Raw genomic sequence first — 18,344 nt, 5'->3', positions numbered from 1 at the left:
TTGTTCTTTAAATGTCATGGAATTACTGGTGCCTTGGCTGTTAAATCTGATTCAAAATAATACGGCGTTTTTTTTTTTTTCCCAGTTCATCATCTTAATGCGTATGATTTATTTATCAGGAAATACCTGCATAGAGCAAGAGAAGTCTGATTGCACTGCGGATAAAGGTCATGAAAGGTTAGAGACTTCTCCCACTGCTCACAGTCAGCGCTCGACTCTCAGTCAAAAGAGGAGGGGGTGGGTGGAGGGGAGACTGAGGGAGATAGAGATGGAGGAGAGTGTGGAACATAAAAATGAGAAAGGTGCAGGCGAGAGGGGACAGAAGGTGAGGGATGCAGACTAAGAGGGAGTTTAGTAACGGGAAAAGGAATCGCAGGGAGAATAGATGAAGCACAAAAAGAGGGAAGCTGAGGAATGAATTGGTACAAATATCAGAGGAGAATGAAAATGAGACGAGGGCAGAGATGGGAGGGGGATGATCGCTCAAAAGAGTGCGAGGGGGTTTCACCACACACTGGACCACTGACGGATGGTTGGCATTTAGCTCCCCACTGCCTACGGAAATAACTAATTAAGCATGGTCGGTCTGGTGTGTGTGTGTGTGTGTGTGTGTGTGTGTGTGTGTGTGTGTGTGTGTGTGTGTGTGTGTGTGTGTGTGTGTGTGTGTGTGTGTGTGTGTCAGATGTCTTCCTGTTTGGGTCTATGCTTAGAGTAAAAATGATTAATTTCAAACTGTAAATATGTTTCTATTCTGTTCGTAAAACAAACCAGTTTAATTCAGTTGGTTTTTTGCTTCCTGGGGTGTTTTTTTCCCCTTTCCTTTCTTTTTTTTTTTTTTTTTTGCCTCTGTACATTTTTCTGTGATCTGTGAAATTGGCTGTATCAGCTCCACTTAAAGAGTTTGTAAGGGAGCCAAAGTGGGAGATAAATTAGCCTGATGGGGAAAGGAGAATTAAATTTGATTGTTTCAGGGGGTTTTCCAAAGACGGTGTTTGATTCTGCTTAACTGTGAATAATATATTCATTTAGGGGTTTGGCGCTTCAGCATCTTAACCCAAACAAGTAATCTTAATAGTTCAGATGGAGCAGTGCAGGGCTGATTTTCAACCTGAAGTCTCTGAGTGTTATCCCTCGAGGTTCGGGCTCTTGAGTGGTTACTTACTTCACTGAGTGGTGGAATTGTTGCATAGTGCTCAGGCTCAGGCTGGTTTGTTGTAAGCCATCATCAGTCATTATTGGGAGCAATTTGTGTCGGTAATTGACAAAATGACTAAATGTTGTTTTTCCACAAGTTTCCCGTTTAACTCAGAGATAATCTACAAGAGGATGTGTAACTGCATTAGCACTGTTGTTACCAAAATGTATTTTGTGTACGCCTAAGGGACTAGTCAAAACTATACTCGTCTGATCTTCGCTTTTTCCATGAGTTCAGTGACATTGTAAAGAGTACAAGAGTAAAGAGTGTAAAGATTTTTGAAAGGCATTTTCCCTCTTACTACCAATACAGTGTCCTCAGTTGCTGGATATTTTACTTAATTTCTAAGGATCTCAGCCTCGTGGTGAAATTCAGTTTAAAAAACACAAAAGAAAAGCACCGACTTTGAACCATGATCATGTTCATCAAAAATTATGAAGAACTAGAAACTGAAACATCTGTTTTGTTAACATTGCAAGCAGACTTGATAGGTGGCATGTTTGATGAAGGACCTGAGAGGGAAAATTGTTATACTGCAGGGTCAAATATGCTCAATGCTTCTGTGTCTGTCGTGTATAGTAAACTGTGATCAATACATTGATCTATGATGTTCTGTTAAATGCCTAGAAAGCGATACCAATTCACTACATAAGCCGTTGTCTCTCTGAAACTATCAAATGCAAATTCAGAACCACACAACTTGTCACCGAAGCTTTACAGGACAGCTTTGTCTCATCAGTGTTTTCACTGTGTAGTGTGACTGTCAAGTTGGTATAGTTGAACACCTCCGATCTTTTATTCTGTCTTCCATCTGGTATCTCACTGGAAAGCTTGTTTATCCTGTTGATTGTATGGAGTGATGCCAGTGAGCAAACAAAGATGTCCCCTAGCAGGTTTTCCTTTTAATAATCGCATGTTGGCAACAGGCTTTTTTTTTTTTTTTATCGACGCAAAGAAAAAAAATTCAAACGGTACAAAATTAGCGGTGTGTTTTATTTGAGGAGAGAGCCAGCTGAGAATCTCATATGTTCTCCGGGAACTCTACATCAAAACATGTGTCTAACCTATTTGATCAGCTGTTAGGAGTACACAGTGTATCATAATACGCATCTAAATTCAATGATAAAATGTAATATCTATAAGAATAACTTAATAAAAGAACCCGGTCCACTTTTATTTCACAGCGCTAGTTTGCTCATATTTAGAAATCTGTAACCTTCTGTCTGACTGCCATGGTGATCTACCATCTAAATCTGGCAACAGAAAACATGTAATCACATTTTATGGCATAATGTGGATGGCTGACAGTGTCGTCCTCAATCCACACTGCAAAGAACACTTGTATGTTAAATCAAGCCGGCTGTAATAACTTCACCCCCGACAGAGAAGATGATGTGGGTGCAGGAAAGTGTTTGAGTCTGAACCCACCCTCAGTAGATGAGTAAGTGTTGCCGCTGCTCCTTCACACCAGAGAGCAGCCCCCTCGTCCCAGGCGTGTCCCGAGCATCGGTGCTCATGTATGCAAATGTGTGTGTAGCGAGATGTGGAACGAAGCTCCGGAGCTAATGGGCCGCCATCAGAGAGCTCAGCCAGAGTGCTGTTTTGACTCTCTGTTGAATTTCTCAGAAGCTTCGCTAATAAACCATGAACAAACATCAGTCCGGGTTCTTCATGACTGTTAAAAGTAAGATTTTTTTTTTTTTTTTTTTTTCTTTTTTCAAGGTACCTTAAAAGTCATAGCGGGTCCTGGTGGAGAGGTGCTGCTTTAACACTCACAATCATAGAGTCACGATGAGGGTTTAGAAGTGAAAGGAGAGTTCAAGACGAGTGACAGGAATGAAGAGAGGAAGATGACTGTAAGCTTTTACACCGAACAGCAGAACGACAAAGTGCTCCTGAAACCGAGGGGAAAATACAGTCGTGGGACACACACGCGAGAAAAGACAGAGGCTTCTGACTGAACCCCACCCAGAGAGATAAAGTGCTCCTGAAGTATTTCTGAGCTACTTGGAACCACTTCTCACACATTTACTTGGCACTGTGTTTCTAGAAGGCTCTGTGGTGAAATTGCGCACACCTGTATTGCATTCACACTCTTCGCTTTTTCATAACAGACGAGTCGTGGCGCGCTCGCACCTTCACTATATATGGATCACTTGGTGTTAAGAACACACAGATGCACAACTGCTGTCGTGGTGTCTGTTTGTACCCTTTAGTCTGACAAAGACCAAAAATAGAGTGTCATGCTGCGAGAAATCTCACCGTCTTGAAAAGTTTAAAGCATTTGGAATTCAGACTTGTGCACTGACTGTTGCCTGGTCTTGCGTGCATAAATATTGTCATGTTAGAAAGCACACACACACACACACACACACGCACTTTTTCGCCTTGTTTTTCAAAGCACCCGCATGTAGGACATGTTGGGGCACAGGCATGTTGCGTTTTCCGTTTTACAACAAACAAGTGCTCTATTATTCATGTTGATTAAGAAACAGCACTGTTTCTGTGTTCCGCTAACAGGCCAAACAAGAGGACTGGAAGGGAGGGAATACAGCAATTGTCTTCATTCCCATCAGCACATTTGGAGACACAAATACTCGTACAGTGTACAACACACACACACACACATACACACACAGACACACACACATTCTGCTAAATGCTTGCCAGCTAAAGTTTGGCATTGTTGTGTTGAGCTGCTTGCAGCTCCTTTATCTTCATTGTGTAGGTTTGTCAACGATACTGGCGCGATTTCCATCCAAATAGAGTGCAAAGTTTAATCGAATTTCAGAAAATCTGTGAAAGGAAACACAGCAGGTCCATTTCCATCCAGTGCTCCTCATTAGAGCTGATTTCATAGGAAAAAACCTTCTACTCGGTAGCTTTGCAGCGGGTGTAGCGTGGACTTTGCATAGACTCTGTTGTTGCAGCGTGTGTTAATATTAGTGTTCCGTGTCGTGCTTTGCAGTTCCGCTGACAGAATGATAATTGGCGTCACAGTTTCGGTCCCGTTTTCAACGAGTGACTGAAAATGAGGAGTTCGTGTCTTGGAGGTAATAACTGTTGAGAAGCAGCTATTTTTGTTGAAATAAACGTGAGAAAGAAAATAGACTTCAGTGAAGAAGAGCATGTGCGTAAAGTCAGTGAGTAAACTGAGGCATAAAGACTGCTTTGTGCTTTTTTCTTCTTTTTTTCTGATAATGACAAATGAACCATATTCAGTGTAATCTGTGTTTATTTTCTGCATCTTGTCATCGAATTTGAGGGTTCAGAAGTTTTTCTTTTCTTACTTTTTTTCTTTTTCGCTTCCCTTCGTTTTCTCTCCAGTGTGTAGCCCCCTCTGCCATGAGCAGGCGACTTCTATCAGCTTTTAACCAAACTAACCAAGCTTACAGTACAAGTTGCAAAGAATTAGTACTAGTGAAAAAAGAAGCAGCTAAACAGAAATTATACTGTGTTTTAGTGAGAAGTAGTCACTCCTATAGGACCACACCGTGACGTTTTCCTCATTTGAAGTTCGGTTTGAGGCCTTGAGGGCATCGTCTCCTGGTGTATGTGTGGGTTTTCTGAGTACATGTGTTTGACGATAACTGACCAATCTCAAATGCCTGCAGGTTTAAATGTGTGGGATTGTCTGTTTTTCTGTTTGCCCTGTGATGGACTGATCACCCTGAATTAGACAAAGCAGCATAAAAGATAGATGGTAACACAATCCTCTTTGCAGCTGGCCCATGACTCATCTTTTGTTTATTTGTTAGACCACAAACCCTCATTGTCTTGTTAATATCTGTGTGACTTGCGTTCAGCTACAGCACAAATCTCTTTCTGGTCAATTGAATAAATTTAGAATGTTCTGTTGCTATTACAAATTTGAATTGTGAGATTCACAGTGTGAGACCTTCTTCTGTCCTGATTATTTGGGTAAATAAGTTTTGTTACCGTTTGAAGAATAACCAGCAATTTTGCTCTGCGGTTACTGTTGGAGGAAGCAGAAGCCAAGGTCTCATGAGGCAGACTCACCCACATCCCGGGCGGAAGTCACCGAGGTGGTTGGTAAGCTCCTCGGTGGCAAGGCACCGGGGGTGGACGAGATTTGCCCTGAGTACGTTAAGTCTCTGGATGTGCAGGGACTGTCTTGGTTGACACGTCTCCATAACATCGCGTGGCGGTCGGAGACGGTGCCTCTGGATTGGCAGACCGGGGTGGTGGTTCTTCTTTTTAAAATGGGAGAGCAGAGGGTGTGCTCCAACTATAGGGGGATCACACCCCTCAGCCTCCCCGGGAAAGTCTATTCCAGGGTACTGGAGAGGAGGATTCGACCGGTAATCGAACCTTGGGTACAGGAGGAAACTATGCGGTTTTCGTCCCAGAAACATTGGACCAGCTGTAGACCCTCCATAGGGTGCTCGAGGGCTCGTGGGAGTTCACCCAAATAGTCCACGTATTTTGTGGATTTGGAGAAGGCGTTCGACCGCGTCCCTCATGGTGTCTTGTGGGAGGTGCTTTTGTAGTCCGGAGTCTGGGGCCCCTTGTTAAGAGCTGTCCGGTCTCTGTAAAACCGAAGCAGGAGCCTGACCCGGTCCCGGATAAGCAGTAGAAAATGGATGGATGGATGGATGGATGACTGTTGTTGTTCTCCCACTTTGTGGTTTCTCCAGTCATGTTATTTATTTATTTTTTCCTCATGTTATTATGTGACTATGTTCCTTAGTCTGTAATTATATTGCTGGTTTGGCAGCCACATGCGTCACTTTACTTGGCTCCAATATGCCGGTTGAGCAGCAGCCCTAACAAATCATCTGTGGTTAATTTTCTTTATATTTTTGGAGTCTGGGAGGCTACGTCAAGTTGAATAACTGCAGTGTTAATCATTGTTATTGTTTTGGGTTTGGCTTGTTGTGGTACCATAGTTTAACAAAACCATCTGCTGCCAATAAATATGGCAAAAGAAGATGTGGAAAAACAGCCAAAATTTTAAGCAGATGATAAATAATCCAGATTTGTTGAAGGGAGTGTGGTATTTTTATTTTCTGCATTGATTAATTAGAATGAACATGATGTTTTTATCAGGAAGTACTGAAGTTAGATGCGTAGTGCGCAACATATTATATTTATGTATCATTTTGTTCATGTGCATTTACCAGTAATGGAGCTTCCTGAACTCAGCCCATGAGAGGTTTTAGTTTTGATGCAAAGCTTTGTTTCTTTTTTTTTTCTTTTTTTTTTTTTAATTGTCTCCACTTAAATGGATTGTTTGAATTGTTGCAGGCACACCTACCGACTCACCAAAAAGCAGATTGAGAGCTCAGCATTTTTATGCCTTTGCCAACACACTAGTGAGTTTAATTCAATACATTTTGCAGCTTCTAAAACCAAACTGGCTGCAACCTGAAACAACAGTCACTTTGATGCTGTAAACTGTAAACTGTCATTCAGTTATGCAGTGCATATATTTCCCATGATTTATTTCTAAAAATGATGATACAGACAAACTATTGACAGTTTTCAAATTTTGTGCCATAGATGCACGAGTTTGGTACTGATGGCCAGCCTGAGACTTGATCATCAGTTTTAACACCTTGTGAAGAAAACTTTAGTTTGAATAGAAAATACACTGAGATGTTTTGTCTGTGTTTTTATGCTGAATAGGTCTAAAACAAGCTAAATAGGGGAGGTTCTCTTTCTATTCCGGGCATGCCTTATTTCCTATATTTCTTATTCTTCTATTTTTTTTTCCTGAAAACAAAAGAATTAAAAATCAAAACTAATATTCACACTTTTTGAGCTTGTTGCAAATTCATAAACATTCCCAAATAGAAAAAAAATAATAATAATAACAAAACATTGTAGATAACAACCAGGTAGAGTTTCGAGGCCTCCTGGAATTTCTAATTCTACATATTTATTTGATTAAAAGCTTTTTAATGGCATGCCTTTAATAATGCTTTCTGCTTCCCAACAGCCATTTACAACCAAGAGAGTCATTTACTGAGATTGTGTTGTGCGTAAAGAATACTAAATTGCAGGTTTGACCCAATAGATTATGCTTTCGCTGTGAGAAATTCTTCGTCAACACCCCGAGTGGCGTCACACACATCCACATCAAGGTCTTGCATGCATTAAGCCCCGTTTAACTTGTATTTCCTGCACAGTGACTGGATGGAGAGATGAGCCCCACCAATGTGGAGTTTTCTGTGTTGGCGGAGGAAGTTATTAAACATAAAGTGTTCCATAAATTTAATTTGAGTGAAAGGTGAACATATGCGATGTAAATATGGCATGATTTGAAGGGGTGGGAGGTTTCTGCCCCCGTCTACTTAACACATATTCTCTTCTGCCAAATTATATAATCTGTACGTTTTAGTGTTGAAAGCAAACTGGAACAGTCACCACATTTATTTTGACACATGACAAACGAGATCCAGTCCATTTCATACTCTCCAATGATCCCATTTTGCTGCAGTCTTATCAAAAAAAAAATATCTTCAGCAATTTTACTCCATATTCTTTCTCCACATTATGAAAACAAAAATGTTTTTGATGCTAAACTATGAAGAAGATTAAACAATGATTAAACAGAAACATGCATGTAAGCCTACTTATCCAAACATACATGCTTATACCTCCTTCATAGTTTCACACAATTCCTGAAAAACACTTTTAGCCCACAGGCGTACACACACACACACACACACACACACACACACACACACACACACACACACACACATGCATGTGGGTAATGTGTGTTCAGCTGAAAAGCTGACATTTGGAGCGCTTCCTGCCTTTCGAATATTCATGAGCACCTGCTTTAAACCAAACACTATGAAACCACTAACACAACATGACTGGCATGTATACAGTATGTGTCTCTGTAAGTCTTTATCCTGATGTGTGTGAATCTGTCCGGAGAAAGTTTTTTTTTTTTTTTTTTTTTTTTGGTGAGAAATCCACTCACATTTTAAAACATTCACAATTAAGTTAGAATCATCAGAAATTGTCTTAAATACTTCTTTGATACATTGCTTGATAGAGCAGCTTAGTGTCCATGGGTATTTTTCAGGAATTCCATTTTCCTCCTGAAGTCCAGAAACATGCCTGTTGTTCTGTTGGTGTGTCTGCATTGACCTTGGGTGTGAATAAGACTGTGTGTGATTATCTGTCTCCCTGTATTTGGCCTGTGATGGACTGGTGATCTGTCCTGGGTGTAATCTGCCTTCACCCAATGTCAGCTGGGATTGGATCCAGCCAGCAGCGATCCCAGGTAGATACAACAGTGGAGAACAAAGATTGATAGATAAATTGAGATTTTTTTTACTTGTTTTAAATGGTGAAGAAACATTAAAGCTGGATAAATGAGAATGTAAATTTAGTAATAGTATGATAGACATTAAACATACAGATTTTTCCTGAGATCTGTTGATCCTTTTTGATAATCCCAGAATTACAGAAATCATGTGTGACAAAAATAGACGTTTATTGTCAATCTTCTGGTATAGAGCAGGATTGCAAATATTCCCCGTGCTCTTTAGGGGATGATTATTTGTTTCATTATAATGCCTTTGGAATACTTTCCTAAAATAAACAAAAATACTCATTGTGACTTCACTGAAAAATATGGATGTTGCAAATATTTGGGCTCGAGGTCATATTCACAAAGTTGTGGATGTTTTGTCCCAGCAGTAAAAAATACTTTCCAAATTCAGTTTATCTATGTGCAGCAGTTTGGAGGAGGAAAAGGAGGCACAAGGCCCTGTTTTTTTTTTTTTTTTTTGGTTTTTTTTCCATTTATCAGGACTCAGCTGCTCTTTTGCCACCTTAAAAGAGCGGTTTGCTTACAAGGCACGTTTTTAGAAACTCTAAATTATTGGCAACACTGCTTGAAGGGGCCATTACACATATTCATTTGTGCAGTGAGTTAAATCTCGCAGGGTTTTACCTCGACATCATGAAGAGCTGAAACGATTAGCTCGATCAGTGTTACTGACGACATAATGATTATCGTCGAAACAGACTTTATTTTGCAAGGCGTTTCATCCATTAACGCAGGTCTGTACACTGACCTTTGGCGACTGTGAACACTGTATTTGAGAACGCTTTCAGGGGATCAGTTCAAACACGCCTCAGGTCTGTAGTGGCTGTGAGGTTCGGGGAGTCTTTGGTTGACACGTCTTCTGATGGAAGCTGCTTCACCAGCATGCTGGACACATCGTATATTTGCATTTTAAAATCTTACTAAAGCAAAGCTGCAATCTATCATTAAGAGCGAAAGTGCCCTCTTTACTTCAAGATCACATTCTTAGGAAATTTTAGATCCAGAGGCAACATTGATGTTATGTCTTCATATTTGGTCTTGCACTGTTTACCATAGTTTATTTTATCATTCGAATTTGTTGTCACCACGCTTAAATGTCTTTCAATACAATATCTTGGTGATCAGATCTTCTTAGTTCTTTCTTTTAAAAATGGACAGGAAATAAGGTACCCTGGGAAAAGATTTTCTTCATAAAGGTTGTTTTCCATGCAGACGGTGATGGCGTGAATTCACTGTTCAATTGCTCCAGTCAAGGCCTTCAAACTTACACACACCTCAATAAAAATTCCAGGCTTAATGTTTTCATGCATGCACTGGCATTGATATAATACACAAAGCATGTGGAGAGGACATGTCTTCTAACATGCACTCACACACACACGCACACACACACTCAGCCAGATCACACGTCATATTCAGCTGACAGAAAAGCCTTGATGTAAACCCCCTCCCCACCCTCCTTCCTTCCAATTCAATAATTTCTCCCGGGCCAATTCTCAGCAGGCACATTCACCTCACAGAAAAACCTCTCCTCTCCTCGCTCGCTCTCTCGCTCGCTCGCTCGCTCACTCACAGCTGTATGCCATGATTGGGGTTAAGCCTTAGGTTATTATTGAGAGGGCGGTGGGGGATGACTGGAACACTGAGATGGTCAGATGCATTGTTTGTGTGTTTATATGTGCGACACAGAGAAGTGAGTGATTTTGTTTATATATCTGCTCCGTAAATAAAAGAGCCCATAAAGACGGGCTGAAATGGCCCCTGAAAAGGTCAGAGCCAAGAGACCTTGGACAGCTACAAATGAGAAGAAAAGAAATGTACATATTGCCATGCTTCCCGTTTTATCATGATCATAAAAATAGCAATAGCACTAATGAATGGCACAACTAATTAAACTGTGACCTCTTTTCTCCAGGGAGTTGTGATTTGCTAGCATTGTAATGCTATAAATACGTTACAAATTGAAGGAATAAGAAATAATCAGCAGTTCTAATCTAGATAGCAGAAAATAAGACATGGTCGCTTTTTTATTACTCTGGTGTGTCGGGAAGCTTTCATCATATACATTACAGTATTGCACGAATGGATTTTCAATTTAATTCTCAAATTTGCATGACTAATATGTAAGAAGGAACTTTTTCTTTAAATAACTGATCAAATTATCCATACATAATAAAGTTATTTGAATAATGCAGCTTCATACACCGATCAGCCTCTAGGTCATTATCACTACTTAACCTCGGAGCCGATGGGCTGTGACGCTCTGCAGATGCTGACGCCTCTGAGCTTGTCTGCTCAAAAAGCCAGCCTCCATTCTCCATGTGCATCAATGAGCTTTGGTCGCCAATGACTCCGTCGCTGCAACCACACAACAAAGACTGCGATGGGTCTGCAGAGGAGACATCCTCATGCAGTCAGTGAGTCATATAAGTTTGGCCTTTTTCATACTTTCTTATATCCTTAACTAGGGATGTGCGAGTACCGATACCAGGTATCGGTATCGGGCCGATACTGGCCTTATTTCAAGGTATCGGGTACTCGTGAAGGCTACCGATGCCAGCCGCCGATACTCACGGCAAGAAAACCCCACGCGTAGTAAGCCCTCCTCACCAGCAGTTGGCGGTAGTGCAACCAGATGGGATGCAAGCTGCCGACAAACATGAAAGAGGAAGAAGCTCCTCTCTGGAGCTACTGCAGCGGGCTGACTTCTCCATGAGTCTCATCCAGAGCAGAGACGACAGGATGAATCCAGAACGGCTGCTCGTCTCACCAAAACTCCGCCGGTGTGGAAATTCTTTTATATAAGTGAAAACGAGCCGAGCTTTGCAGAATGCTAACTCTGCAATGCTAAAATTGCTAAAGGAGGTGCGCGATGTTGTTCATTTACCACTAGTAATTTGTTTAAACACCTCAGGGCGAAGCTTGTGGACGAGAGTCTGACGCTGTTGTGCTGGAAAAAAGAAAACTCCGGCAGCAACTCGACGGCAAACTCTGCAGAAGACCGAGAAACTGAAGAGCAGAGATCCGAGAGCAGCACAAATAACACGAGCAACTCTTTAAACTCAGGGGTTTTTCTATCTTTGACTTTAGTTCATAAAAAAATCATTAAAATTAGTACATTTAAAAACCTTAGTTTATGTAAAGTGTAAAACTCAGAGAAATTGTTTTATCTTGCACTTAATTTCATTTAAATAAGTGCAAACTCAGAGTTGCTTGTTTTATTTTTCAGACTATTATTTTGGACTTAAACGTAGTGGCTGGGCTGCCTTTTTATTGGAAATAAAATTCATTTTCAAAAATAATCTCATTGCATTATTTTACATTTTATGTATATAAAGTATCGGTATGCAAGTATCGGTATCGGTGAGTACTGAAGATGAAGTACTCGTACTTGGTATCGGTCTGAAAAAAAGTGGTATCGCACATCCCTATCCTTAACCTTACATATCGCTGTTGAGAGCAATATGTTGAATACATCTTAGCTGAAAATACAATTGTCAAAGCAAGGCATCCCGATGTGTGAAAAATCTATGCAATGTTCATATGTACGTAAGTAATAGTAACATTTTCACATATGGCCTGGATATTGGTGTGTTCTTGTATCAATACTTAATCTAGTCCAGCTACATTTCAGAATACATTTTTTTAAATCACGGGTGTGTTAGACTCAGAAGGTGAGTGAATGCAACGCCGTGTGGGCAGGCTGCACTGAAATGCTACTACCTTAAAAATATGTTCAGAAAAATGTCTTACAGTAGCCCAAGTTCCTGTTCCAGGCTGAAAGATAAGTTGATGAGAAGGAGGAAGGATGCACATTACTAATTCTTAAATGCAAACTGACCATTTACAATAACATTTAATTATTAGAAGAGAGAGATTGATTGACCAGAGGGGAATGCAGCCAGAAAGATAAGATCACTGAAGATTAATTGATTTTGACAGCATGTGAAAATTAAAATGATAAAGAAAAAGAAGCAGATGTTGAATTTGTGAGTGGATGAATAAAAGCACAACATGAATTTACAGATTTCCCCTTTCCTGAGTCCCATATAAATCAAACATCTAATGAAACCTGAAATTTCTGTGCACTTTTGGCTCCGAGAAGTACTTAAAGACATTCTCAAGTTCTTAATGACTTGATTGGTATTTACAGTCACAGTAAGTTCAAGAAGACATCATCAAATCATGCAGACAGCAGATCATACTCCAGGAAGGGAGAGAGGTAGAGCGATAGAGGCAGAGGTTTGTGACCGCTACATTAGCCTCTGCGCTTGTCTCCCTCCAGCACCATTAGCATATCATTAGAAAACATCTGAACTCACAGATGTTGGATGCTTAGCCTGGCAGGCTTGCTGAGAAGCCAACACACACTAACACATGCACACACGGGCTCGCTGCGAATCTGGTGCAGTGTCAGAGTGAAGCCACACACAGTGCGAACTCCCAGATGTTTTAGGTCGGCCCCACGGCAGCTTAAGACAAGACGAGAAAGGAGCTGCCATGAATCTGACTATGAGACCAGATAGCGAGCTTACAAAGAGAGATTCTGTGTGCATCCACTTCGTGAAAGCTGCTCTACAAAGGATGGACGCGCAGCCACAACAACATATGCTGGAGTCAGTCCATTTCTTCACTTTTCTGCCCGCTCACATAAATAAGAATGACTTTGGATCTGCATGTGCATGCACTGGTACGCGTACATTCATGTGTCTGTGTGCGAGAGTTCACATGTGTCCGTTATCAAGGCTGTTTGCAGCCATCTGGAAGCCTTTGGGGACAGTGCTGTCTATGATCTGTCAGACATTTTCCATTTAGCCTGCCTTGCCAGAACCCAGGCAGAGAGCATTTAGACAAGGTGTGTGAAGATCCAGGACCATCGCACAAGAGGGTAATCATTATCTGACAGGCACCCAGGAATGCCGTTTAATAGTTTTGGCAAGTAGCCCAGCTAAGTCGTCTGCCTGCTGGCTTCACACCATCTCCAAAACGATTTCTCAAGCACGAGGCAATGAGGAAAACTTAAGATACACACTGAATAATAATAATGATTAAAAAAAAAAAAGCTGATGCAAATTATTGTGGATACCAGATCAAAAATGTATGAGAAAGTTTTGAAACCTATATAAGACAAATATGTTTTCTTTGTTTCTATTCATAATCTCTATTAATGCTGGAGTAACAACACAAGCGCTCTATATACTGAAGGATTTTGACATGTGTAAGAAAAAAAGCAAGCAAAGTGCCATGTCTGACTCGAGGCAAGACTCATATAATGACTTTCTCAGGAAAAAAGACAGAAGGTTTCTGTACCAACTGTCTAAATTGACATTTAGTTCACAAAGGTGTCCAAAAACATTATAGTGTATATGTATTTAAAAAAAAAAAAAAAAGAAAACAGAGTATAACCTCCTGAGATTCATTTGTTACCTTCAGTGTGTTAATATCGACATTAAAACAACACCATTTCACAAATATTGGAGATTAAAGAAGCAGTCTCAGAACAGTTTTTGCCCCTGAATGGGGAAACAAAATGATCCTATGAAGAAAGAGATTGTGATATTGGTCCCTGTATTATTCACAAAACACATTCTGAAAAATCCACTTTCTCCATTGTTGCAAATAAATATGTTTTCAAAGGGTTGTTTTGATCTCGAAGCGTTCGTCTTCAAATGATGAGTTCTTTGGCAAAATCAATCATTTTGCATTTACTTTGTCATTGATGATTTGCATGTACGTGGTACTTATGTATTCTTCCGTTTGTGTCTTCGGGTGAAAGGGAGAGGACGAGTTCTTATTGTCACAGATGGTTTCTATGTTTGACTGTTGAATCTACAGATTCTCTGGACCTGATTATTACACTCACTGTGGAATGCTGGTTAAAAAATAACACTGAAAAATGTGGAATGGGACATGCTGCTGGTGGAAGCTATAAAACATATTGGAGGATTTTTTTTTTTAAAGAAAAGAGAGAATCATAAGCTATGGGATGGTCTGTCACAGTTCAATCCCAGGCAAAATACAAGGAATATAGTTTAATAAAGTTCATGAATAAAAGTTGTGTTGAGCCAGCTGAGGAAATGTCTGTCTGTGCAAAAACATCACAACCTCTGCTCAAGACTGAGCGTTGCATCTCCTTTTAAAACAGTTTAAAAATGGAATCAGTCATGAACAATAACATTTTCAGAAGTAGTCAATCACATTGCGGGATGCAAATCAAGAAAATTAGCACATATTCCTCTCAACATTTTTCTTCAATTATGGCACATGTGCCAGGCCGACAGAGGCAGAGTGTAAGTAGATCAGTTGATAGATCTGTTGTTATTTTTGACGGGCTTTTCCAGCTTTCTCTCCCAATCCGAAGACATTTAACCCATTCGTCAGCGACTTTCAATTGACCTTAGGCTTCAGTGTGTGTGGTTGTTAGTCTGTTTTAGCCCTGGGACTGTAAATTTGTCCCGCTTTTAGCCTACACTGACTAGAATAGAGCATCACCCCATGTAATCCCATTCTGCATGAAATTACTACAAAGGGAACATGGATGGATCACCATATAGAACAGAACAGACGATACTTTACTAATCCCAGAGAGCACTTTTCAGGAAAATATACACGTTCATAATGTATATGTGTATTTTTTCATACGGACATAACCTTTGTATGTCCATGTGTGATTGATTCACACATTTGACAGCTTCTGTCTTCAAAAACAACAAATAATTGTTTCTGTTTAAGACACTGCTGAGTACAACTGTGCTGGGTTAATCTCAGAATTACTAGCTACCTCCCAGTTTCAGCTGCCTCTAATTTAGCCTGACGTTAATTCTTGCCGGTAGTCATATTGATGCGGCACACTGCCACTCTGTCACTGAATCAAACTATAATACCATTTATTTACAAGTCACGGTTTACAGACACAGAGGGCTCTAATTTCACAGGTCTGAGAGAGACTCTGAGTGGAGTCTGTTAGCATAATGAGCTTCATCCTCCAGTCAATCATCGACGTGTTCTGCTAAAACCTCACAAAACCTCTCAGTACTGCGTGGTGCGTGGGCTCCTGCCTCCGATTTTTGTTGCTGTACAACATCTTGCAATCGCTTGTTAATACTTTTATTTAGAGTGTATTTTTTATGAAGCACACTTGAACAATCAAATCTCCGTTTCACTGTAAAGCAGATGTTCCTTTTTCCTTCAGGTATTCGAAAGTCGCAGATTCACAATTAAAAATATATACGTTCTCCACAAGCCTGAAGGATTTCGTTTGCATAACTATGAGGAAAACAACACTCCTGCCTTTGCCACAGGCCCACCGCTTTCTCCTCATTACCAAGCATCCATCTTTCCATTGCAGGAATCTTCCTGAAGTCACGGGGGCTGAACAATAGCCTCTTCATGTTATTAATGCACCGTTCACCCGCTGCCATTGACATGCATTGATCCTCACCTTACTTAGAGTAATGCAACGAGTCCCCAGCTGCAACCTCGCAGCGTAACACCATCAGTTGATTCGCAGCCGCTAATGTTCTTTCTGTCTGTTTCCAATAAAGTACAAGATGGCCATTGAGAGGAGGCCAGTGAGTGAGAGAGTCAGGGTAAGATGGCAGAAGGACACATTCTTCAGGGAAGAAATGGGAAAATAAATGATTTTTCTTGGTACATTAGGTCAGAGGAAACATAGACTTTGGGGCAGGAAAAAAAAAAAACATAAGTGCAACTGTAGAAAAGAGAAGGCTGGTAGATTCTGATATTACCCTAATGGTGTACAGGATGGGATGTAGGAGGGTTAAAAGGGTGGCAGGAAGTTTACTGTTAAGAGGATGAGTCATAGGACACATGGCCAAGGTGCAGGATAGAGCAGTACCGCTGCAGGAAGAGCAGGGTGGGCTCGGATGAGGTGATGGGGAGGAGGAAGGGGACATTTAGATTGATGAGTCATCACAAGAAAGAGATGGATGGACGGATGGATGAATAACCCCAGATGAAAGTGGAGAGGAGGAGGGTTATTCTTGCATCCTTTCAAGCAGGGTGGTAACAAGTTGGCTTGATGTCCGCTGGCACAAACACTGCAAAAGACTTCTCAGGATTACAGACAGGTTGAAAACAGCAAGGTTGAAAAGTAAAAGAAAACTGAATTATTTGATCAAAATCAAACAAAATGAGAAAGCAATTTTGAGCATTTATACACGACTGTTATGTGTTAATTTGAAAATTGTTGAATAACCGCAGATCAAAGTCTGAAGGGGCAGAGTCACATTTTGCATCTTTTCAGTTGAAGATAAGTTTGAAGCTTGAGACTCTGTATCCTCTGGCAGGAGCCAGTGGATGAATGATAGATGGAAGCAGCAGTAGATGGATGAATGGATAAGGAGAGTGGATAAGTAGGGGTCAGAAATAAACATTTCGGACTATTTGGTGTTTCTAAATGATCTGAAGGTGTAAATGTAGGTGTGTGACTGTTGGTGTGTTTTTAGTAAACTGTTGATCTCTCCATGATGCACCTGGACTTTCAAAATCAGCTGAGATCTGCAGCCTTGATCAGGTTAATGTGGATCAATTATTAGTGTGTTATTTCATGATAGTAGCACTCCTGTTTCACATAAAGGTTTGAGATTTGTCATACCAATGCAGCACCACTGAAGAGAGAGAGAGACAACAAAAAAAACAAGCTTTCTAAAAGTATGTGATTTATGCCTTGAAATAAAGTGACACAAAAATGAGGAAAAACTACCAAGGACAATTTGCCTTTTTGTGTGTGCTAAGTTTAGATATTGTGGCGACACAAGGAAGCGGTTTCAGCTCTGATTGTCTCACAGGCAGCTGAAATGCAGCTGGCGTTCAGCCAGTGAAGCATTGACATGTTTGAACTCCGGCCAAAAACTTGGCATCTGACATTTTTATTTATTTATTTATTTTTGCCATGTTCAGCAGTAATGATTGTAATCTCAATCTGATTTAAGACATCATGCAACATGGAGACAAGCACCGAAAGAACACTGTGAAATTACTCATCTGACTTGTGGGGCGTTTTTTTAAATGAAAGCTAAAGATTTCCTATTAACTGTCTAAGTGTTGATTTACATCCATTGTGGTTTGAAGAAAGTGAACGTGATGGTGTCAATTACCACATGCTTATAGGACTTTCTGTTGGAGGGTTTCTATTACCAGGTGGCATATTAAATGGGAGCTGAGTAATTGACTTCATTTCTGTGGAGAGCAGAGAATGCCTCAGAGGCAATGCATATGTGGATGAATTGATTTTCAAATTGGATATAGATATATGGATCGCAGAGGTGTAACATATGAAGAAATTACACAGAACAGAAATGTTCAGGCAGAAACCAGACAACCGTTTCTCAAGTGGGATTACTATTCTTCTTTCTCATCTTGAAAGATTGGATGGGGCTCTGAAGTAACAAAGTATAAATATTTATTTTCTGCACTTAAGTAAATTCAGGAAAATATTTCACTTATGCTTTTTTTTCGACATTTACAAAATTGATGTACTTTTCACTCCATATATTGTTAAACCTTGATTGCACTTCAGTGGAGGGCAAGTTGTCATATGAGAGCAGAACAACGCAGAAAGTGACAGACAAAATCAAGTCAATTGATCGAGTGACTGTACAGTTTGTGATCGATCGCAGTGTTCAAGGCCACTTCATAATGAAAGTACCGTTTGCTTTGCAGCTGTGTTGCATGTTAGACGTCATACTTCATCGTGTATTTTACATCTTTAAGTTTTACCATTCTATTAATGCTCAAAAATCAAGGTTTGAAACCAGGGCACACAATGGAGTATCAGTAATGATTATTCTGGTGAATTAATTGAGACAAACA

Source organism: Salarias fasciatus, chromosome 14 (genome assembly GCF_902148845.1).
Source record: "Salarias fasciatus chromosome 14, fSalaFa1.1, whole genome shotgun sequence".
Classification (NCBI taxonomy): Eukaryota; Metazoa; Chordata; class Actinopteri; order Blenniiformes; family Blenniidae; genus Salarias; species Salarias fasciatus.
Note: the sequence above shows the minus strand (reverse complement) of the source record.